The sequence below is a fragment of the Colias philodice genome, chromosome 25, assembly GCF_061535455.1.
Source record: "Colias philodice isolate Cphi_HAF_F1 chromosome 25, ilColPhil1 Martin Lab GWU primary, whole genome shotgun sequence".
NCBI lineage: Eukaryota > Metazoa > Arthropoda > Insecta > Lepidoptera > Pieridae > Colias > Colias philodice.
Window position 1 is genome coordinate 7,427,781 of NC_143110.1, and position 26,007 is coordinate 7,453,787.

General features: G+C 32.8%; 1 protein-coding gene and 1 non-coding gene across 2 annotated transcripts in view; both read right to left on the minus strand.

Annotated features, from left to right (window-relative positions):
- Window positions 1-26,007, minus strand: part of LOC149477496 (uncharacterized) — a 202,496-nt gene that overhangs the window by 138,194 nt on the left and 38,295 nt on the right. The window lies entirely within an intron of this gene.
- LOC149477500 (U5 spliceosomal RNA) lies at window positions 1,619-1,734 on the minus strand. The gene has a single exon (XR_016317699.1). It is a non-coding gene; the product is annotated as a U5 spliceosomal RNA (small nuclear RNA).

Genomic DNA, 26,007 nt, shown 5'->3' on the forward strand with positions numbered 1-26,007 from the left:
TTAATAATCTTTTAAAAAATCGGTCCTTTTCTAGATAGTCGATAGTAACAATGTAGTAACAGTATGTCATGAGTATGCGTAATGTGTACATACATAATACGTGTATAATAATGTATTACAATCATCACAGATAATTATGATAAATTAAATAAAGGAGAGTCAGTACCTACAGTTTTTACAGGAAAGTCCATACAATAATCAAGTACAATTACAATTATTACAATTTCTATTAGTAGTTTAGTTCCTCTTCTGCACGTTTTCTTTCTTTCTTATGTTATATGTAATTTTATAACTTACTCATATCTATTATATTTATTTGTATTCACTCCTTGTATATGCACTATCTACCTTTTTCAATCTTTTCATTTTCCTATATCCCAAGGTTGCCTGGAAGAAATCGCTTCAAAGCGATAAGGCCGCCAATTTGTACGGTGAAGATTCTTTTTGTATATTATTGTATTGTATATCTGTGCATTGTACAATAAAGTGTTTTTTATTATTATGTCTCTCTCCATAATACACGGGTACCACCAGAAGGAAGATACCCGGTCCTTTGGAAGGCTTACGTGGGGACACAGGTCCAACACGCAGAGGCCCTTTAGAGAATTTAATGTGTTGTGGGACACCAGCCGCAGCCTGCCCATGACTGCACTATAGAGATACAGCCCTGGGCAGTCCGCGGCCAATGTAGGACTATTGCAGAAAAATGGAATAAACAAAACTGGGTTATGGAAGGTGGTGTTAGATGGACTGGTATATTGGTTCTATGGGGACTATGGACGTCTGCCTTTTCAATATTAAAAATTGAAAATAATGGCAGACGGTGACTCGCCAGTTCGGTCGATGGGCTCCCAAAAAGGTTACCGAGAATGGCAATAAGGGGGCAACATCAGCTGAACGGCTAGGGGTGTAGAGAGGTGCGGCACCGGTTTCACCATCGCGGGCCCTCGGGCCCGGAGCGGGTTTCCCCGCTATTACGCCATTAGACACTTCCACCCCCGAGCATATAGCTCTGGCGGCTCCACTCTGGACGGCCAACAAAGGCAAGCCAGAGGTGGGGGATCCTGAACCTCGTCATTGTTCACTCCGAACTGCCACTGGGACAGTCCAGAGGTGAGGACAGGGACCTCCCCCGGGAGCGCTCGGTTCCCGCGGGGTCGCTACTCCCCGACACCTCGCCACAAGGTGCCCTGCGGGGTGACTGACTGCACGGTTGGGATATCTATTGTAGATATGCCAACCGGGGGCGATGGGGTCGTCACATCCCTACGCCTTTATTATTATTATTATTAGTTTAGTACATTACAGTTTGCAGTCAGTACAGTACAGATTCAGGTGTTTCATTCACGACGAACCTCACAACATATCTTGATTGTACAAAGGTCGACTGGGCGACACTCGAAGGTAACAACGACGACCGAAACAGTGCGGACAATGTTCCGATCTCTATTTAGGAATTGACCTTTGGACCGTGCGATGAATATGAATAGCAGCTGAAATATTTGACAAACGAATTGTAGCTGGACAATGTTTGGTCTTTTAAATTCATTTCTAATGTGTTGCTTATCAATTTAATTTAAAAATATTATAATTTTTTTAATTTTTGGTTCGTTTATATACCTTGGATAAATCCAAGGTGTCAAAAATATTAAAGACTCATTTGAGTGTTCCCCTCCACGGAAATCTTTAGTAAAAGGCGAAAGATTTATACGTGTTGAAGGGAAACCAGAGATACGTTGGTAGAAGTGACTCGAGTCTATCAGGATATCGAAAAAAACTTTGAAAGCGCGAGCTAAAGAGGTGCTTTTAATCAGTAGCGCCATCTGTTGGTGACGATATAAAGTACATGGTATTGTGGTCCGAGCGAATTTTTTATTCCTATCGTATGATTGGATCTAACAAGTACTATGTATAAGTTACCTACCTACCTTTAATCGGGTCGTTTGTAAAATACGTGTCTGTTTGTACATGCATAACGCATAAACACTGCCTGAAATTCATAACTGTGTATACCCGTATTTCCTATCCCTTAGGGCGTGTCCACATGTACACGGCACGGCGCCGTCAACGCGCAACGATGCGATGTCGCGGCGCGGTGCGTTGCCGCGTCGTAGAAATTAACGTTGCCGTATCGTAAAAATTCACATCACTATGCCGCAACGTTACAGGGCACGGCAGCCTTGGCAGAGAAGTGGCAGTCTGTAGCACAGTGTGATCAGATTTAACAAAATTCTGCGATTTTAGCAGAATATGACCCCCGCAGAAATTCTGCTAGTTGCTTGGTTAATCTGCTAAAATATGCTAAACATTTAAAAAAATCCTGAATTTCTGCTCTGCTGAAGGGTGGCCAAGGCAAACACACCAACAAAAACGTTACATAAAATGGAAATGATAGATTTTTCTATGTTTCTAGCACAACTATTTCAATGAAACCTAGTTAACTTACAATAAATGTTGAATTATGTTAAGATTATTAAGATTCTGCTAAAAATTGTCAACTTTATCTATTGTGCGGCGTATTATGCTAAGCCCTAAATCAGGGTTCATGTTCTGCTAAAATCGCAGAATTCTGGTAATTCTGATCACACTGTGCTACAGACTGCCACTTCTCTGCCAAGGCTGCCGTGCCCTGTAACGTTGCGGCATAGTGACGTGAATTTTTACGATACGGCAACGTTAATTTCTACGACCCGGCAACACACTGCGCCGCGACATCGCATCGTTGCGCGTTGACGGCGCCGTGCCGTGTACATGTGGACACGCCCTTAGCTATGCCCCGCAGTTCACCTGCGCGGCGTTAGTTTTTATGGAGACAAAAGACACAGCGCACGCAACAGAGGCTCTCAAAAAGAAATGTTTTTCTTCTTTAGGTATATTATAGACTATAACTACGCACACAATCTTGTAATCCTACTGTTCTTATATTACCTCGTTAAAATAACTATCCAACTTTAACTTGTATGTATTTAACGAGTTAAGACTTTACCTAGAACACGGCTCCAAAACAAATGATGATTATTTCTCACATATAGATATGGAAAATAGTTGAATATATTAGAGCAATGTGACGCTGGCATTGTGCCGAAATCAACTTAGCATATCTTCGCATTAGCATAGCGTTGGGAATTGAATCGCTTCAAGATATGGCTAATTTATTATTCGGAAAGGTTAAATTTTAATGAATATATATGGGAGTTTATTATCACCCAGTTTTTGGACTCGTTATGCTTGCGAAACTAGATTTGTACGTCGTCAACAAAATTTCCGTAAGGAAAGTAATTGTTTTTGTATGTTAAAATGGTTTATATATGAATTCATATAATGTTTTATACATAATATAATGCGGAATATTTACCTCCCCGTAGAGCGCGACATGGACAACTGCAGCTCGTCGAAAATACCTAGGAAAATTACGCAAATTCGACGTTCCGTAGCCCCTGTTTCCTCCTCCAATACTAGACCGATTTAATTACTTTTTTCATAATTTAGTAGATAAAAGTATAGGCTATGTTCCTACGTTTTATAACATGACGGAAAATCTGTCCTATTAGACGTCCTCTCGAGTCGAATCTGTCCTAGATATGACGAGAAGGAAAACGTAGGCACATGGCTAAAGTTACCATAGATTAATAGTAAAAAATATATTGCTCTAGTGACGCAATCCAGGGAGGAAACAGGGGACTATGTTTGTATGGAAAAACGGCTCTTTTGTTTGCTCTTAAGCATATCTGAACCTATAAATTCTAATTGCTAAATACCTTTCCTCATAGCAGAACAGCATTAAACTTTTAATATTTACTTTTATAGCAAATGCTTCGAATTCCGCATTATTTTCAGTCCGCATTTGATTTTTTTCTCATAAAACGAATCATCATTTCGTTGCTAACCCTACCATCCCTATCTTTATTTGCCAACCGTACCAGTATGTACATTACACATGCGCAAACTAACATAGCTTCACGCAACAACGCGTCCTCTGTTCAAATATTTGATTCGAGTTCACGTGAATCCTACCGTCTAGAATACATGTATATTGTATACCTATGTGGTATGAAAGTCAATAATTGTCTTTAAAATTATTGTAATCGTGATTTGTTGATTGTATTATATTTCAGCGAGGGTTCAGAAATCGCGCTTAAAATTCGTTAAAAAGTTAGTAGTTCGTTTAAAAGTACATTAAACCGCGTAAAATCAAACACTTATGTTTATTAATATTTGTATAAAATAATATTGTCTAAGTAATATTATCGAATTTGTCAATTTACGAATTCCGTTTAAAAAGCTCTAAAAATGGTGCCTTATAAACTTGTTTGATAAAAATTATACACATACTTGTTTAATGTATGTTCAAACTAGTGCTTATATTGATACAAAAATGTTCAAAACTTGTATAATATTCAAATACAGGATAAACAAATCTGACCTATTTGAGAATAGCTTGCAAATAATTTTGCAGTTCTTTAGTTTGCAGCATGTTGGCAAGACTCTTGGCAGAAATATTTTGCAAGATGCTTATTTTTTACTACGAAAACTATAATTAAAAAGCGCGAAAAGCGACATGAATATATAAAATAATAATTTAGTTTGATAATACAGAAAATTAATAATTAAAATTAAACACATATTATGTGTGTTTAACAGCCATTTGCTTTCCATAATACAAGCGAAAAGCTTAGTATGGGATCAGATCATGCCGTGTGTGAAAAATGTCCTAAAATAATTATTTTATTTAATTATTACATTTAATAACATAATAATCATAATGATACTTGAAAATCACAATTTTATCTTTTATCCATAAATTATTTTAAACCGACGTTTGTAAAACAACGGTTTAAACTTTCTAAATTAAGCTAATTTTCTTAATTTTTCATTACATTTCAAACAAAAATCTCCCTCTCTGCAAACATAAGGGTTTTTGAACCAAGTCTTGCATAAAGAGTTGTTTACCTTCGAGATTAAAGATGTTATCTAAACTTTGTTTAAACCACAAATATTAATTAAATTAAACGGAGTTTAACCATTGCAGTTTTGACACGGTCTCCATTAAGTTACTGTAACATTTTAACAACATACATACAAATTATTTTTTATGCTTAGTAGGTACATTGTACTGTTAGAATATTCACTTTGGAGTCATCTTTTGTTTCCAAATAAATAGCTGATACAGCAAAGATCTGTCAAAGAGAAGTTTGTTTCATTATTTCTATAACTACCTAAATACAATTAATATATAATGAAAAACTGATATGATAATTCACTAACATAATTATTATCAACGTAGAGCCCAAATAACTGATTTCAAATTTTCCATCGTATAGTTTTATTAGAATAAGTTGCCAGTGACCACTATGAAATATTTTTTGAGAATTAAATTTAAATTTGCTACACGTATAGGTAATAAGTTTGTATAAATCTTCTCGTTAGTGCCAACGAAATCGCAGAAAGAAAAATAGTATAAATATAAAATCATGTGGAGGGCTTCAATGTTTTTCTTCAAAATAGTGAATGTGTACAACAAGAATTACATTAATTATCATTTAGTTAACCCTAAGTGATAAGGGTTTACTAGCCAATGTTTTTCAGGTCAGCTATTTACATAATAACATCATTGCGATCAAAGGGTTGGTATTAACTACGCACATTATATTAAAATGTGCTTAATTTTCAGCTATTATGTTGGAATTATCAATTTATTTGCGGTTAGTAACAATATTCAGTGTTTATTGTTAGTTTAATTACATTTATGAATCCATACTAATATTATAAATGCGAAAGTAACTCTGTCTGTCTATCTGTTACTCAATCACGCCTAAACTACTGAACCAATTTTCATGAAATTTGGTATGGAGATATTTTGATACCCGAGAAAGGACATAGGCTACTTTTTATCCCGAGAAAATGACGCAGTCCCGGAAAGCCGCGGGCGGAAACCTAGTACGAAATAAGTCAATAAACATGGTCAATGACCTTAGTTTTTGCGGTAGAATAAAAAGCTTCGTTTCTTTAAATGGAAAATTCTGTGAATTTCAATTTGATTAGAAATTCATTCCTTAAGTATATACTTACACCACTACCGCCTTTTAAGCATTGAGCGCGTTGAGAGTAAAATTTCAAGGTCGCATCATGACAATACCGCCACGTCATAGAGCAACGATATTTTCAATACACAATATTAAATCTTTTTGGAAATATACTAAAACAAAAAAAATAACAAATACTTTACCCAGCAACATGTATTTTGGAGATAGGAAAGCTAGTAACGGGGAAGACATTGCTAATCTCTTCGCTGATTATTTCTCTTCTGTATACTCTGACTGCGTTACTAGTGACTACACACCTAATTTTTCTGGAGCAAATTTCTCATTATCCCATGTTAGGCTCTCGGATCATGACATTCAACGAAGGTTTAGAACTATTGATGTTAACAAATGTGCTGGACCAGACGGTATTCCGCCAATCTTCATCAAGCTCTGTGCTACGGCCCTAGTCAGACCTCTCTCACTATTGTATAATAAATGCCTTTCTGAGGGGACCTTTCCCTCGTTGTGGAAGATAGCTAGAATCACTCCCATTTATAAATCTGGTGACAAAAGTTGTGTATCGAACTATCGTCCAATAAGTGTTCTTAGTTGTTTTGCCAAAATATACGAGAGCCTCGTTTATGAACATATATACGCACATATTAAACACAAATTAAATCCTAATCAACATGGTTTCATTTCAGGTAAATCAACAAATTCAAATCTTCTTATATATACTTCGTATTTGTGTTCCTGTTTTGGGGAGCGGGTGCAGGTTGACTCCCTATATACAGATTTCTCTAAGGCCTTTGATCGCGTTTATCATATTATTCTATTAATAAAAGCTGTTCATCTTGGAATACACGGCAACCTGCTGACCTTCTACATATAATAGAGAGTAATTGTTTGGCTTATGCTGATGATCTTAAAATTTACCGTGCAATAAAAAGCGTAGATGATTGTAAATTATTACAATATGACATAAATAAAATTCATGATTGGTGTATAGATAATTGTATGGAACTAAATATTAATAAGTGTAAAGTGATAACATTTTCCAAAAGTAAATATAAAATTGAGTTTCCATACAGAATCTCAAATTTCGTGTTAGAAAGAGTTGATCAGGTATCAGATTTAGGAGTAATATTTGATTCGGTATTGTCATTTAGAAACCATTATGACCACATTTGTAGCAAAGCAAACAGAGCTCTGGGCTTTATACTCAGAGTTGCCAAACAATTTCAATGTCCATCTTCTTGGATTATTCTTTATAACTCTCTTGTTAAGAAGCATCCTTGAATACTGTTCGTCGGTATGGTCACCAATATTATAATATACATATTGATAGAATTGAGGCAATCCAGCGACGATTTGTAAGATCATTGTGTATTAGATTAGGTTTAAGGAATAGTATTAAGGAGTATGATGACAGACTTTTAAAATTTAACATGAAAAGTTTGAAGAATCGGAGGATTAACTCCGATCTTTGTTATATTCACAGGATTGTCAATGGTGCCCTGCATGAGAATTTATTAGATAAAATAAATATTAATGTTCCAAGTCGGTCCAAAAGGTCCTATAAATTATTTGCCTTGCCAACTACAAAAAACATGGTCTCTCAGAACAGCCCTTTGATCCGAATGTGTAGGCTTTATAATGAGATTTGTAACAATAATGATATTTTCCTATATAATTTGTATCAATTTAGAAATAAAATAGATATCAATTTAAATGATGAATAAAATTCAAGTTTACTTATAATTAATTTAAATTATTTTTGTTATTTTAATGAGTACTTTTTGTGTGATATATTGATAAAACATTTGACTTAATAATTAATGATGGTATGTAGTTACTGTATTCACTTTTTTATGTTATTGTAATGATTTAAATGTTGTGTGCAGTTTTAATTGGGTTGTAATCTTAATATTGTTTAATTTAGTAAGTTGATGTAAATGTTTTTGGATTATATCCTGTAACTGTGCCTTATATAAATAAATAAATAAATAAATTGCCAAAGAAATTTCAGTTCTGATACGTGTGCTCGGCACGCATGCTCTTTTTTTTTGTTATCTATGAAAAACTATTTCTCAATCCATCTGGCTATAGTTATTTGGTTGCCAGATATTCAATAAAACAAATGAAAACCAAACAGTTAAATAAATTTAGTTCAATTTAATGTGTAGAACCGAAAGGCTTTTGTTTTTTCGTTGATTAATTTAAAATATCAAAATTCTAACGCAGTTTTGTGAAAAAATATTGTATTGTAAAGCAAATCATTGTTAAAATATATTCGTGGAAGTTGTGCCATTGAATTTTCACACAATGAAAAAATATATTTTTAATAATAATGTATTTTTCTCGGCTTCTCTTCTTGAATGTTAGAATATTACTAATAAATACAACTATTCACATGACAGACATAAAACATTAATACATAGAGAATAAGAGTTCATAATTAAGAAATGATATAAAAATCAAGCCAATCTAATATAAACCAACCTGCATATTAAAACTGTTTCCAATTTGATGCAAACGTCAAAAACTGATAGCTCCCGTCAATTTATTTAACGGAAAATTAGTTCAGAAACCGCATTAAAAGTTCGCAACAGGCTGGCTCCGTTTAATTTGCAACTTTCTGAACGCTTATAAAGGTTAATAATGTCATGCACACTTTTAGAGGCATGCGGATTAAAATTTTGATATAGGTATACGTTTTTAATAGACTACAAGCCCGCATAGGAAAAAAATATGGGTCAAATGAACCACCAGGGGACATATCTAGAACGATAGAAGAGCAAAAAATAATAAGATTCATCACTATGCCGTCACTTGTAAGCTGTCCAACTGAGTGCAGATGAGAATTGAAAAGTACAGGTAGACTCGGTAAATTTTGGTCATATATTTTTGTACGGCATTCTTAACCATCGATAGATCCATTAAAAATAATAAGAAACCGCTCAGTGCCGTACAAAAATGGTGGTCCACCAAGTCGGAATTTTTATTTAATTTCCGAGAGTTACCGGGGGTAAATTTGGTCATTTGACCATGTACGGCATCTGTGTCATACTATTGCTATACTGCTTTTAATCCATTATTCCGCAACGCCGTACAAAAATCATGGGGACAAGGGGAAAAAATCGAGAGTTGTAATCCCCTCTCTTTCCCCACTCCAGGGGGTCATTTGACACAACACGAAATAAATTTATTTTTAAAGTATTTTATGCATAGATAATATTTTTTCATGTGCCGTACATTTTCGTTGGTTCAAAGGGGAAAAATCTGAAAAAGAAAAAAATCCATATAACGAAATGTTTTCTTTATATTTTGATAATCTTTATATATATAAAATTCTCGTGTCACAATGTTAGTCTGCATACTCCTCCGAAACGGGTGGACCGATTCTCATGAAATTTTCTGTGCATATCGGGTAAGTCTGAGAATCGGCCAACATCTATTTTTCATATGTACCACGGGTGAAGCCGGGGCGGACCGCTAGTAAAATATAAATATACATTAATATTAAGAAGCTCGAGGTGGTTAATTATCACCTTGGAAAGTCGGAATCAGGTGGAATGGACTCCGTTAAATTGATGAACTAATAAAAAAGCTATGAACGAAAAGATGTGAATTATATGCAATCAGCCCATGAATAAAGGGTAAAGTCACAAGCAAATGCTAGTAATATATACATATTCAAAATGTACAAGTAAAGCGCTTTCAAATGATACCAAACACGGCATATTTATCTTAACTTTATTTTTTTACTCTGTATGTTTTGTCCGCTAGAGAGCGCCACATTAGATTTTGTGAAACCCCATATAGCCTTTAGCTAGCTGGTCGCTGGTTATCCAGTGAACAATTCAGACGCTTCTAATGATATGTCATTTGTCGAATTCTGATAAGTAGTTTAGAAGTTACGAGGGAATAGATGAACATACATACATGACCTGTCAAAACCATAACCCTCCTTTTGCTTTGCCGTAGTTGGGTAAAAATATGTTAATGCCGTACTGTATCAAATGGCCATAAAGCACCCTTAAAATTGTAGCTTTCGTCGCTTTCATCAGCCTAAAAGATGTGGTCTGCACAAAAATGTACGGCATCGTTTTTTCCTAATTTATCTATGTTAATACTATTTAAAACAACGAATAAAGTGTAGAAAACTATTATATTTCATTAATCTACGATGTTTAAACTTTAACAAAATTTCTGGTTTTGCATTTCTCTATAACTTTTTTTAGAACGGTTTCTTTTGAACGGCAATACTATACAACAATTGAATTTTACAATATCATGTTAAAAAAAAAGTTCCCGTACAGGTTCAAATGACCTTACAGCTCTTTATATCAAGAATTCGATGAAATTAAGATGATTATTGGTATACATTTAAAAGAACAATTATTTTTTGACGGCATTGCTTTTAATAGTACTTTTGAGTGCTAGATAATGTTTTGGAACCGAAGCCGTACTTAGTCAAATGACCTCCTGGAGTGGGGAAAGAGAGGGGATTGCAACTCTCGATTTTTTCCCCTTGTCCCCATGATTTTTGTACGGCGTTGCGGAATAATGGATTAAAAGCAGTATAGCAACAGTATGACACAGATGCCGTACATGGTCAAATGACCAAATTTACCCCCGGTAACTCTCGGAAATTAAATAAAAATTCCGACTTGGTGGACCACCATTTTTGTACGGCACTGAGCGGTTTCTTATTATTTTTAATGGATCTATCGATGGTTAAGAATGCCGTACAAAAATATATGACCAAAATTTACCGAGTCTACCTGTACTTTTCAATTCTCATCTGCACTCAGTTGGACAGCTTACAAGTGACGGCATAGTGATGAATCTTATTATTTTTTGCTCTTCTATCGTTCTAGATATGTCCCCTGGTGGTTCATTTGACCCATATTTTTTTCCTATGCGGGCTTGTAGTCTATAATTATTTATGGTTGATCAGTGGTTAGAAACTGTGACGTAAATAAATAAGATATGAATAGAATTTTTGTTTGTGTGTTTGTTTTGTTTGTTACGATTTTACTCAAAAACTACACGATCGATATAAAAAAATACTATTAATTAACGTTTTAATTTTTACCGACGCAGTAGCAAAGCGACGATAGGTTTTATCTCTTAAATCCCACGGGAATATGGACTATGCGTGTCTTTCTTTGATAACGCAAACGAAGCCGCGAGCGGAAAGCTAGTATAGTATTTTACCTTTACTATAAAAACGTGTTTCAAATTTCTATAAGATATTTCATTTAACATAAAACAAGAGAAAATAATCTATCAAGAATAAGGAATTCAAATGAGAAACTATTTGAACGAAGTTTATTCGCTTATTTCTATTAAAACAGCCATTGAAGTGTTTATAAGAAGCTTCATCTAAAGTGTTTATAAGGGTATGCCTTTTATTTTCTATAAGTCTACTTCACTGAAATTAAGAATGAATTTGTTTAAAAGATAGCAAAAGGAAATATATGAAACAATACTTTACACACAAAGTTAATTTAAATTGTAACAGGCGAAATTTCTAATTGTTTTGGTTTCTGCTTTTTAATTTTTATTAACGATCTAAATTTAAGTGGGAAAATTATCTCAAGTAAAGGTATTACGATAAAAATAATTTAGGAAATTTAAATTCAAGAGTCCAACTTATTAAATCACATCAGATTTAGTAGATCTACATATGATAAAACGCCTAGTACGTACAGTGTACACATAGTAAAGTCAGAATACATAAAAAATGTTAACCAGGAACATAGGAAACACACTAAACTAATAGAAAGAAAAAAAGAAACTAACACAACCGTTATAGAGAGTGACTAAATTACAGAACAATAAATTGAAAAATTCGATAATTCGTGACAATATTACCTATTTTAAACTTTCTAAAATATCTCCTAGTAACTGAATTTTAAAGCGATAAATTGTAACATCGATGATTCTTGCCAATACTTATAATTTTGTTTCACATAAACTTCAGTACAAAATTGACAAATGTGTTGCTGAGAACATTTTTAAGCGCAAAGTTGTTACAACTTGTACAAGTGTTACAAAAAGAACACTGAGCCAACTTTTAAAGTTGTTTGAACGGTGTTTTTTGGATTTTAAAATTACTTTTAAGATACAATAATCACGTAGATTTTAAGATACAATATAAATCTTACTCATGTAACCTCCATGAAAATACTCCATTACTTGAAAATATTATAACATTTTTGTTTTTTTTTAACCTGATTTTAAAGTGTGAAAAATAATAATTTACGAAAAAAATAAATGTTAGCCAAAATTTGAACCGAATTCGATGTGAGGTCTTAAATAGCTACTTTATAAAACTATTTCAAATTGCATTTATAAATATTGTTCTAAAATTGTTTCACCAAAGATATTTAGATACATTCATCTAAAAACAGCAAAACATCATTTCCTCAACGCAATACTTGAATTCGCAACACAAAATAAAACCCAAAATCTTGTTTATACAAACAATAAGCGGATTTAAGTGGGTATGAATTGCAAATTTAATTTGAAAAATCACCCGCCATTTGCCGCATATTTGCGGAGCCATCTTGTGTTGCCATCATGTTGATTTATTTGTAACGTTCCGTCATAGTATAAAGAGAAAAGTAAGTTATCTTCAAAGGTACATCACGCCGTTTGTATGTACGCGGAGCGCTTGGCCACGCCCCCCGTTCATGTACGTACGCAAGCTTGACGCATGCACACAACGCCGCTCGGTTCCTTCTCATGGTCTATGGAGAGTTGGACCGTTCTCGCGAGGGCCGCGCTATTGCTGTGAGCGGTCGCTGTTTGTTTATACAATTATTTACAATATCAATGTGACAAGTGACAACCCTGTGCCTCGCGAGTTTAGGTACCGTGAGCTCCTAAACGGGAGTCGGCCGTCTTTTCTCTTTATACTATGGTTCCGTTGATCTAAGCGCGTAATAGAGATCTTTATTTAAAAGGTAAATACCTAAATATTTAAGAAATGTGTGTTTTGGGTGTGTTTGACTTTGAAATTATGAAATCGTTGTTTGGTTTGAGAATTAAAGTTAAGTATATATTTTGATGTCGGGTTTTGAATGTTTTCATTAAACATATATTTACCTATATTATGTGAGAGATAGATAAAAAGTCAACGAATACAAATACGATAAAAGCACAGTAAATTATCTAAGAAAGAAAAAAAATTAAGGCTGTCATGGTGTATTTTTTTGATATTATCTGCATGTAAGTGTACATAATAAAATAATATCGAAGCGAAAACTGTACAAAAAACTAATTGTACAATGAGTTTTGTAATTTGTCTGTTTTATCTAAGTCCCTTATTAATCGAGAAATATAATATATCAAATGTCAAAAATATTAATGAAAAATAAAAAGTAAATAATTATTTACCTTCTTTCCCGTAGCAAAGTGTATGAAAAGTATCAGTAGTAATTGAAAAGTTAATTATTTCTTTGAAGTGAACTAAAGTAAAGATTACCTTCAATAACATTTACAATGTTTCATCGCAAATTTCGCGTAACTCATTAAAATAAAAGTGTTTTTAAAATAATTAATTTTTTCATATAAAATAATGGAACTGTGGTTTTACGCGGTTCGAGTTAATTACATTTTCCATTCAAATTACCTTTTTATATGCAACTACCTGTGCTCCGCGGTTTCACCCGCATTGCTCCACTCCTGTTGGTCTTAGCGTGATGATATATTATATAGCCTTCCTCGATAAATGGGCTATCTAACACCGAAAGAATTTTTCAAATCGGACAAGTAGTTCCTGAGATTAGCGCGTTCAAACAAACAAACAAACTCTTCAGATTTATAATATTATAGTATAGAATATAGATGACTGAGTTTCAAAGCTATAAACGAATTAGAATTATTTTAAGATACATATTAAAACTTAAAAGTAGCTAGATAAGCTTTTTTAACTGTTTTCATATTTTAGTAATTTAAAAAAACAATTTTTAATCTGATAAAGAGTAGTATATTGTATTAATCATATGAAATGATTATAATCTAATTTATATAAATAATCAATTAAAAGTACTACTTACGTATTCTGTGCAAAATCCTAGTTGTACCTGTAAATAAAAAAATCTAGAATAAGTCTAATTCTCTTTAATAAAAAAAAGTATTCCATTTTTCATTTTAGGCGTTTTAAACGAGACAAAAAGGAAAATGAAAAAGCCGACCTCCTCATTTAAGTGGAGACTCTTTAGAAGATACGATATTATACGATATTACGATACGACAAAAACAAATTAGTACACTATATTATTAATATTGTATTTTGGGACTAAACGTTAATCTCTCAGATAGTCATAGCATTCTTAGTAAAAAATTGAATTTATTTATAAATAGATATAGATAAATATACTATTTGATTAAAGATCAAGTGCGTAGTCTACTATTTTCAAAAAGTATGTTTATATAGTGATGTTTTAATATGAACGAAACACCCAAAATTATTTTAAAAACTCTTATTTTCAGAGTTCCCTGCCTTAAGAACCTTCCTTGAATTTTTTGATCCGAATTTGTCGAGCCGTTTTTTACGCAACACCTTTGGCGATTCATTTTTATTATAGAAATAAATAAATGAAAATACCCATTACAAAGAAAATTAAACATTAGAAATAATATCGTAACATATAAAAACATCCCACACAGAGGGTAATTATGTAAAAGGGGCTTATCTCGCGAAGAATTTTAAATGTCGTGGATGTGTACAAAACGTCTGTTTAATTGTATTTATCTTTAATAAGGCCGCGGGAAATAAATACGCTAAAATAAACTTTTAGTCAATTCTAGGGAAATGGGATTTTAATTGTATTCTATATGGAACAGTTCTACTAAATTACAATTAATACATAACATTATGTTTCGTGGTATAGAGTAGAATTATCCTACTAATCCTACTAATATTATAAATGCGAAAGTTTGTGAGGATGGATGTTTGTTACTGTTTCACGCAAATACAACTGAACACGATTACAATGAAATTTAGTATGTACGTAGCTGAAGACCCAGTATAAGACATAGGCTAATTTTTATCTTGGAAATCCCACAGAAACAGGAACTATGCGGGTTTTTCTTTGAAAACGCGGGCGAAGCCGTGGGCAGAAATCTAGTATGTATTATTATATTGTTAAGAGTTAGGGTTTAAGACTATTATGAAAACTGTTTTATCGGAATCAGAACTATATATTTTGATCTACCAACTACTACTACTACTACAAGGTTTTTTTTAAGAGCAAAAAAAATCCCGAATTGAATTTTTAAGCGAATTTTTAAAGCGTCGTGAACAGTCTAAAGTTGAGCCTTTACGCACCTTAAGATAGGTAAAATCGACGGCCTATGTACATTAATTATAAATTTAATTATAAATAATACAGTAAAACGAGAAAATTTGTGTAAGAAATGGAATTTCCTAAGATATATTTTTTTAGCTGTTCCATTTCTTTAGCTCTCTGTTTTCGTCTCTACATTTTGTATTCGTCTTTCTTACATAACGAATTATTCCTCAATGTGATTAATTTTTAAATGAAATTACAGTATTTTATATTCCTAGTTAAAACTTAAAACTGTAATTATAACATTCTTAACTATATTTACTTTTAGATACGCTTCTTGAAATAATGTGGTAAAAAAGCGTCTTAAATCGTAAGACTTTAATTTCTAAACTTACAATACTGGCAAAAAGCAAACCCTAGAAAACAGTGTTCAAACTTTAATTACGACTTAGTAATTAAGGTCTTAACTTAGATTAATTTTTTACTCTCATTTTGGAAGTTAATAGTAACTTTCTTATAATTGTTTTTCTATAGTTCCAAGATAAACATAATAAATCCAGGATTCTAAATCCTGAAATCTAGGATTTAAAATCCTAGATCAAGTAAATAAATCAAGATAAATAATACAGTATTTCTTATAGATCTTTCTCCCTCCGTACCATTACACAAACTCAGTTGCCGGACTTCACTTTGTTACATTATAAGGTGTTTTCATACAAATATATTCTATTATACCTTTTTCTTAATATATTCTGCCATTTAATATGTTTAGCTTTGATTAGAAAGAATTTAATTTTATATATAAAGTAGAAAGAAAAAAAAAAGGAAGAAATAAAGAAGTACTACAATGTATTTTTAAGCTATTGCATAGCTTCTATCGCGGGCCTTGAGCGCGGGGACCGAATCGAGAAATTCCGTAACGAAAAAACCTCACGCTCCCCACTCCGACGGACACGGAGGTGTGGCTTGAAGGCATGTTATGCAATAGCTTTACCGCGGCAGTCCCCGAGTGCCACACGTCTTTTTTTTATTCTAGGTAGGGAAGCGCTTGACCACAATCTCGCCTGATGGAAACTAAGATGTGGTCTAAGATGGTACGTGCTTCCCTAGTAGGTACCGGTTCACTCTTCGCTTGAAGATAACATGAAACAAATAAATATTATATACCAAATTAACAGAGAAAAGTTAAACTACTAAAATTAAGTGTAATGCTATAGGACAAATATAATGAAAAAAAATATATGTAAATTCATTCCCTTAACGGCTTAACACATAAAAATCCCATACTCTAAATCCTACAAACCGTTTATCCAACAGTTATATTAAATCCTCCTCACACACACAAATCATCAATCCTAATACTTTTATAATTTCCCAAAGTCACGTGATTCATATCACAAAACCAAACAATCGATACCAAAATAACACCATAACAAAGATGATACAGCGAAAACTATAACCAATAAGGAAGCGTGTGTTTAAGCGCCTTAACTTCGACCAGCCAAGCGAAAAGGTGATAACAATTCGTCTTTTATATCAACTCTTTATTTAGAGCATTCGTTTGAAGTAATTTATATAAATTGAAACGGGAATATAATATTTTAGCTAATATTTCTGTATATTATAACCTCAGGTCTTTTTTGAAGTAAAGCTTCTTTAGGCGCATTGAGAGTAAAATTTCAAGGTTGCGTCATGGCATTACCTTTACGTCATGGATTAAGGTGATTTTGGTATATTTGAACTTTCGTCATTTCAGCTATGGGACGTCCACTGCTGGACAAAGGCCTCCCTCAAGGATTTCCAGTACGACCGGTTAACGGCGGCCTGCATCCAGCCATTTGCCAGCCAGTATATATGAACTTTGCCAAGGACGTATCACTTCTGACACGTGTGCTCGGTACACACACTCTTTTTTACAGCAAGAACAAAAATTAATAATATAGAAGTGTGTGAAAGCGCCCTATCTTCGTCTATCGAAGCGAAAACGTGATAACAGTTGTTCGTTTGAACTCTTTATTTTGAGCGTTTGTTCATGTAATTTATTTAAGGGCTGATTTTTCAATCTTTGGTTAAAACTTATTCATCAAATAAAGTATTAAACTACCATTTCAAAAATGTATTCTTATTGCCCGTATATGACACTATTATGTGCGACATATTAAAATTATCGTGTAATACTTCTTTGGGTAAGTTTTAATTGGTTTTTATCAAGGATTGAAAAATCGACCCTAAATTGATGGGACTATACATTTATCTTGGAGTTAATATTTCAGATATTTTAGCTTTTCGCTATTTTTTTTTATTACAGAACTATTTTTAAGAGAATATTGTAAAGTTTTAAATATGCACAAATAAAAAAAATATTATTAGTAAGTACGATATAAATGAAAAATATAGAGAAATATTCAAAAATGTTGAGCCATATTTATACGACCTTGTTATTCAAGAGTTTTAGTGCATTTTGAATACACTTGACCCGCAAAATATTATTTAGACGGTGCCAAAGTGTCATTAAATTTACTTTTTCCACATTTTCTATTTATTTCACAGCTTTATTATTAAAATACTTTTATATTTCAACTTAAAAACCTTATTTTAAATGCTACGTCATACGTAGCTACCTTGCTACGCAAGTGCGTAGAAGCGTAGCATAATATTATATTATTAGAGTTTGCCACGCCAAGCATGCTACGCAGCGTCTACGTCGTAGCTGGTTTGCATTTTAACAAGCATATTGCCGAATTTGGCGATTGATTTATTAAAGAACCTTTAAATGTTTCAATTCAAAATCTTGTATGAAAAGACTATACATTGAAGATTGTGTTAGTACTTTTTCATATTTTATTAGTTTTGTACCTGTCATGTATTGTAAACACTTACATTAATAATCCAATCCAATGTTTATATAGCGTATCAGTGAAATATTGATTTATTACAGCAGTATTATAATTTATGATTATTTCGATGAAATATAAGGTCATATTATAAAATGGTTATTAGATCTATTCATTTGTATATTTGCTTTGATATCTACAATATGAAGAATATATACTTTTAAGGGCTGATTTTTCAATCCTTGGTTAAAACTTGTTCGTCAAATAATGTATAAAACTACCATTTTAAAAACGTATTCTAATTGCCCGTATTTGACAGTTTACGTGACATTTTAATGATGAATGAGTTAGGGCAGATTTTTCAAAAATCTGCCCTAACTCTCTCAAAATTTCTGAATGTAAAATAAGAATTGTAAGTAAAATAGCGTCTAGATATTATTTCAATTAGCTATAAAATCTCAATATTATAATAATCAGTTGGCAACCTAAAACCTTAAACGTATATCACACATAAAATTATCAACTTTTTGTATACATTTATTCAATGTAAAAGTACAATACATTTGTAGGTAATAAAAGAGTCGAACGCGCGTCGAATTTGCAAATATCGATTGTGATAATAAGAGTGGAAACGGTAGGCGGTTGGATTCACACTAAAAATTATTATATTCTGCGTATTTTTTGTCATGCTCAGTGAAATAAAAGGTGCCAAGCGTGAGTTGGTTACGAACATTTTTAAATATTTAGGAATATTATAAGAAGAGTGTTTCTTTGTTCCAAATTAGCAACAGCTGATGAAATAATTGTCAGGATATCGATTTTTCAAATTTTTCCTCAGCAGTAAGGTAACTATATAGATTTTCAAAATTATTTCAGCAGTAGAAAACTACATATTCTTGTGTGACAAGAGCTATATTATATTTTTATATTCTTCCCGACAATTTTGAAAGACGTAGTAGTAATATATGTATAAACATATAAAATCTTATATATAAAAATGAATCACAAAATATGTTGGTAAGCGCATAATTCGAGAACGGCTGACCCGATTTTGATAATTCTTTTTTTATTATATTCCTTGAAGTACGAGGATGGTTCTTATGTAGAGAAAACGTAAATATGTACCACGGGCGAAGCCGGGGCTGACCGCTAGTTATATCTTATATATAAAAATGAATCGCAAAATGTGTTGGTAAGCGCATAACTCGAGAACGGCTGAACCGATTTCGATAATTCTTTTTTTATTATATTCCTTGAAGTACGAGGATGGTTTTTATGTAGAGAAAACGTAAATATGTACCACGGGCGAAGCCGGGGCGGACCGCTAGTAGTATTATAACTTTAAAATATGAAATTCAATCTAACTAATGTTGTTTCTACGTCTGAGACAATTCTAATAACATTCCGTTCCCCAGACATTCATATCTGTTTTCAAACAGGTTCATAAAATATACACATACATGTAGATGTATTGCATACATTCGCAGGTACATATAAAAACACACATCTTCATAAAAATACTTCAATATTATTTATTTTAATAAATTTTACTAAGCGTCAATATTTCATACAAGCAATTGCTTTCATATAATCCTACTAGCTTTCCGCCCGCGGCTTCGCCCGCGTTTTCAAAGAAAAACCCGTTCCCGTATGATTTCCGGGATAAAACCTATCCTATGTCCTTTCTCGGGTATCAAAATATCTTTATACCAAATTTCATGCAAATTGGTTCAGCAGTTAAGGCGTGATTGAGTAACAGACAGACAGACAGAGTTACTTTCGCATTTATAATATTAGTATGGATGTAAGAATATAGACAATAAACTTAATCATGGTATATCGTAATATCATTAACGGTACCACCCTGTTTTGTCCGTGGTACATATTACATTTATTATAATATAGCCTATGGCTCAGGGACGTACCTACATATCCAACGGTGAAAGAATTTTTTTAAATACCAGTAGTTCCTGACATTAACAAATCAGCTTTATATAATAATACTAGCTTTCCACCCGCAGCTTCGCCCGCGCAGTCAAAGAAAAACCCGTTTAGTTCCCGTTCCCGTGGGATTTCCGGGATAAAACCTATCCTATTTCCCGGGATAAAAAGTAGCCTATGTCCTTTCTCGGGTATCAAAATATCTCTATACCAAATTTTATGCAAATTTGTGAAGTAGTTAAGGCGTGATTGAGTAACAGACAGACAGACAGAGTTACTTTCGCATTTATAATATTAGTATGGATTATAGATTACATCGGAATTCATAAAATTAAGTTGAAAAAAACAATAAATAGATACGAGGTAATACGCAAAAAATAACAAATTAAAAACAGGAATCGAGAGGTACCACGTTTCCGCTGCGAAGGTACTTTATGGGCAACCGTTTCGGTATAAAACCAAAATAAAACCTTTTCCATGGAATTGGTAAATGTAGAGGTTCATTGGTTATAAGTTTGTTAAAAACTAAGGATTTGATACAGGTATAATTATTATTTGTTTAAGTAAATTGTGAATCTAATAGCTACGGGAAAAAAGCAATCTCATTAGAACGAAATGTCAAAATAAAAATTATGTTATTTAAATCATGTATAGAGCTTTTTCCTATTTGTCTGGTTTTGTAAATGATTAATTTAACTAAATATTACCTCTTTATTATGAAATTCTACATATTCTAAACATATACCTATCAAATGATGGAAAGTACCTACAGTAGGTAAATATAATAAATAAAAATGTACCACATATAACACATTCGACAATTAAATATGTGTGCGTGTGAAGACCATATAATATATGCATGTATGTGTCGCACAAACAAAAACCCAGACTCAAAATTGTAACACTCGCCATATCGTCTCATACCAAACATTGTCATGATTGGAGTATCAAGTGTTAGATCGAAGCCGGCCATTACTGAGGTCCCGGCCGGATATCCGGACCCCTATAAAGATACCAAGCCTGTCTAAAGCTGTTACGCTCTTTACGATTTTTCGGTGTGTCCAGGCCTTTGTATTTGAAACTTGTAACGTGTGTTTTAAAGTGAATTATGCGTTTTGTTTACTTGATTGGAAATTTTGTGAGCCAACTGTTGGCTGATATATTTTTACGCACAGAGATAATTACGAAGATAGGTACAAAAGTATAGTAAGATATCAACGTTGTCTTACTTATTATAATGGATGCATGCAAAAATAGGCCATTTATACACATGTGTGACGTGAATAAATGGCCTATTTTTGCATGCATTGATTTTAGAGTGACCTTTCTAGGACGTAAAATTAAAACGAAAAAAGAATAATGCTCTAAAAAATAAAGTAATCTTGTTATTTTACGTATAAAATAATAAATATTTATTAATGATAAAGTATCTTTAGAATTACTTGAATTGAACAATGTTTTATTAAAAAATAAAATAAAATAAAAATAGTTTATTTCGTTTCTAAATTTTACATAATATGGAGTAGTAGGGCCCTCCTAGTAAGTTTAAGATAAAACCGTATATTTATTAATGCAGTAGTTCTTGAAACTGTTAATTTTACACAGAAGCTCAATATATTCAATATTGCATTTTATTGCTATCTGTAGGTAGATTTATTTATTCAATATTATAGAATCTTTTAATCATTTCAACCCACGTTCTTTGTTTATTTATGAGCGAACCGGAAAGGTTTTATTTGTATAATAAAACATAATGTTTTGATACTAAACGTTATAGAGAAATGTTAGGATTATTTTAATATCTTTATAGACTAGCTCTAGCTCTGATACCAGTGTATGCCAGACCAGTGTATATATATATATATAATATATATATACTAGCGGTCCGCCCCGGCTTCGCCTGTGGTACATATGAAAAATAGATGTTGGCCGATTCTCAGACTTACCCGATATGCACAGAAAATTTCATGAGAATCGGTCTACCCGTTTCGGAGGAGTATGCAGACTAACATTGTGACACGAGAATTTTATATATAAGAAGATATAAAACTCAAAGGTGACTGATATAGTGATCTATCAACGCACAGCCCAAACCACTGGACGTATCGGGCTGAAATTTGGCATGCAGGTAGATGTTAGGACGTAGGCATCCGCTAAGAAAGGATTTCCCGAAATTCTTGCGGGAACGGGGAAAAACGGGGATGCACGTACAAAGTCGTGGGCGGAAGCTAGTCTACGTATAAAGTCTTAACCAAAATGTATTCAGTAGTTTTTATGTAATAAAGCAGACGAAATCGAAATATCTAAACTCAACACAATACACACAAATCTAGAAACTACCTTGTAAAATTAATAATCAGAAAGTCTGTCTGTCTGACTATGACGCTTTCACGGCTTAACCAAATCACTGATTATAATGAATAGTAAGAGACACAGGCTCAAACAAAGCTTCTTTTAAAATATAAACATTATATCTTGTTTTATTTATTCTATAATCTCATAATATAGAAATACCGAGTTTTTTAAGCTATTGCATAGCTTTTATCTCAGACTTTGAGCGCGGCGACCGAATGTAAAAATTCCGTAACGAAAAAACCTAACACCCCCACTCCAACCGGCACAGCGATGCTATGCAATAGCTTTACCGCGGCAGTCCCCGAGTGCCACACGTCTTTTTTATTTTTTCACTTCATAACCTGATAAGATTTAAGATGTACAGGAAAAAAATGAAATTATCTTGTTCAGCAAATTAATATGCAAACATGAATTATATTATAATTGCATTTAACGTAGAAAACCGTTTAATATAACCAATCAGTGATCTTAATTACTGGCGTATGTAGGAGGCTTAAAAATTAATTATTTTCTCGAACACTGTATGCGGTGGGTATAAAATCTTCTATAATGTACTTTCACTGGGAATATGCTGAAATATCGTCTTGTTTTCAATAAGGTTGAAATCTTATATATAAAATTCTCGTGTCACAATGTTAGTCTGCATACTCCTCCGAAACGGGTGGACCGATTCTCATGAAATTTTCTGTGCATATCGGGTAAGTCTGAGAATCGGCCAACATCTATTTTCCATATGTACCACGGGCGAAGCCGGGGCGGACCGCTTAATATAATATCTTGAATAATTGAAATTTTTATTGTGGTATATAGAAAATAGTTATCTAGCTGTAATACATTTAGAAATCTATACTAATATTATAAAGCTGAAGAGTTTCTTTGTTTGTTTGAACGCGCTAATCTCAGAAACTACTGGTTCAATTTGAAAAATTATTTCGGTGTTAGATAGCTCATTTATTAAGGAAGGCTATAGCCATATTAAATCACGCAAAGACTAACAGGAGCGAAGAAAGGCGAGTAAAACCGCGGGAACAGATAATATTTTATAACCAACATGGGTGTATGAAATTAAGCTAATATTGATCACACAAAAATACACTTAAACAAATTAAAATAACCAAATATTAATACATTTAAAACAGTTTTTACAATTTTGCTTTTGCCAATTCTCCGCCAACATGTTTTTTAAATTAATTTTATAATCCCTTTTCCTGCCTACTGGGCGATTTAAATCAACTCACGCTCCGCTTTTTATTCTATTATTCAATTATTATAATGTACATTAAATTACTTATTTAGTACAGTGGTTGGTGCCTTGAGTATTTGCCTGATGGGTTCGGGTTTGAATGTACATATATTTCTAGAAAGATTACGAAAATGTGTATTGAATGTTTTATATTCTAATATGAATGTATGTGTATGTGTATAGAGATAAAACAACAGACTGCTTAGATAAGTATTTGATAAATTTAATGTTAACTAGCGGTCCGCCCCGGCTTCGCCCGTGGTACATATTTACGTTTTCTCTACATAAGAACCATCCTCGTGCTTCAAGCAATATAATAAAAAAAGAATTATCGAAATCGGTTCATTTTTATATATAAGATTATTATTTCAAGGAGCTTTGATTAAGTTTTATCTTAATATATTATGTGAACATTTAATTCAGCTTGCTGATATCGTAATTTGTACATAATATTTCTTTTTATAATGGCTTTATTATTAAAATTCGCCAAGCATAGATACTAAGAAACCACTATAAAATAAAAATGAATAAATGCAATAGTTGTGTTTAAATAAATACAATAGTAGAAATAAACACAAACGAAGCAGCTGTCGCAACTCATGACGTCACGCAAATATTATTTAATCTAAACACCCGTAATCCAATTCCGCCTTTTTGTGGAATTTAATTTCCCCCAAGAGTTCCCTTTGTTTTGGGGTAAATGTTGCGTCAATCAAACGGAACAGGACCTGTTTACTTTGGAGATATTTAAAAGTAATTCCCGTAGTTGTTCTACACGCGTTTCAACTCAAGCTCAAACATTTTGGTATTCATTCAATAAGACTTCTTCTAAAAGCACTTTTGAATCGTCATGGTTTGCCAATTACCACCGATTCGGAACGCAGTTTCTATGGAAAATATAATTTATTATCATAACAACTTGAAATCTTAGAGATATCAACATAAGTTATATAATTTTGGAGGATTTTCACGCTAAAAAAAATTATTTTATTTTATACTTTTTCCTTTACTGTACCAAAGGTTGTCTGGAAAAAATCGCTCTAAAGCGTTAAGACTGCCATTTGTACTTAGTTTAAGCTATATTTGTCTGTATTTCTTTTTTATTCTCTTTAAGTGCAATAAAGAATTGATAAATAAATAAAAATAAATAAAAAAAGTCTTCCAATTTGTTTAAAATCTATCGATTGAACTCTCCTTCCAATACCTTTTTTGGGAACTCGATGCTTTAATCATAAACATACGTACTATAATACCTATTATTATATTATAAATAAAATTCTCTGCAAGGGTTATTCATGGAAGTCATTCTGCTGGCATGCTTAACGTAGAAGTAAGTAGCTCTGCGAAGCACATTCTCCTTAGAAATAGTCCTTATAAATTCTTCGTATTTTTAATGTGAAATTTCATAGAAATACTTGTTGAAACTAACCTAGTGACCGTAATAAATTTTAAAATAAATTCTATACGTAACATTAGGAAGGTAGGCAGGTTAATTGGCATTCTATGACATTAAAAATTTAGTGTTCTTTTATCTATTTGATCTCTACCTACTCATGAGTTTGTTTATTTAAATGCGCTAATCTCAGGAACTACTGGTCCTATTTGAAAATTTTTTTTAGTGTAAGATAGCCCATTTATCGAAATTTATCGAGGAAGGCATATCATCACGCTAATACCAATCAAGAGCGGAGTACTGCCGAGAACCGCGGGGCACAGCTGGTTCTATATATTTTTCTAGTTTCAATTTAATATCGTATATATCTATACCTAGATTATTTATCTATCAGTTTTAAGAGAAATCAATATACAATATTGTTTTCTGTTCGATATGAGACGTTCTAGGAATTTCGATGGAGATTATTCCAACGAATCCTTTCATTAGCCTTTGTCGAGAAACTATTTCCATATTAAATTTCTGTACGATTGGCGTATTGTTTACCTCACAGTGTACGCAATCTTCGAATTTATGCTTAATATTTGAAATAATTTTATTCTTACAGAAACAAAATACAACACACGCACGAAATAATTATACATTTAACTAATGGTCTGCCGCGGTTTCGCCTGTGGTACATGTTTGCGTTTTCTTTCCATAATATTATAAGTATAAGAACCATCCTCGTACTTCAAGGTATATGATAAAAAAAGAATTATCGAAATCAGTTTTGCACTTAAAGACAACAGCGATCGACTCAACGCAAACTCATCATAAATATAAAAACCGGCCAAGTGCGAGTCGGGCTCGCGCACAAAGGGTTCCGTAGCAGCAAATATAATAAATTACAGTTAAATCAACCTATCTC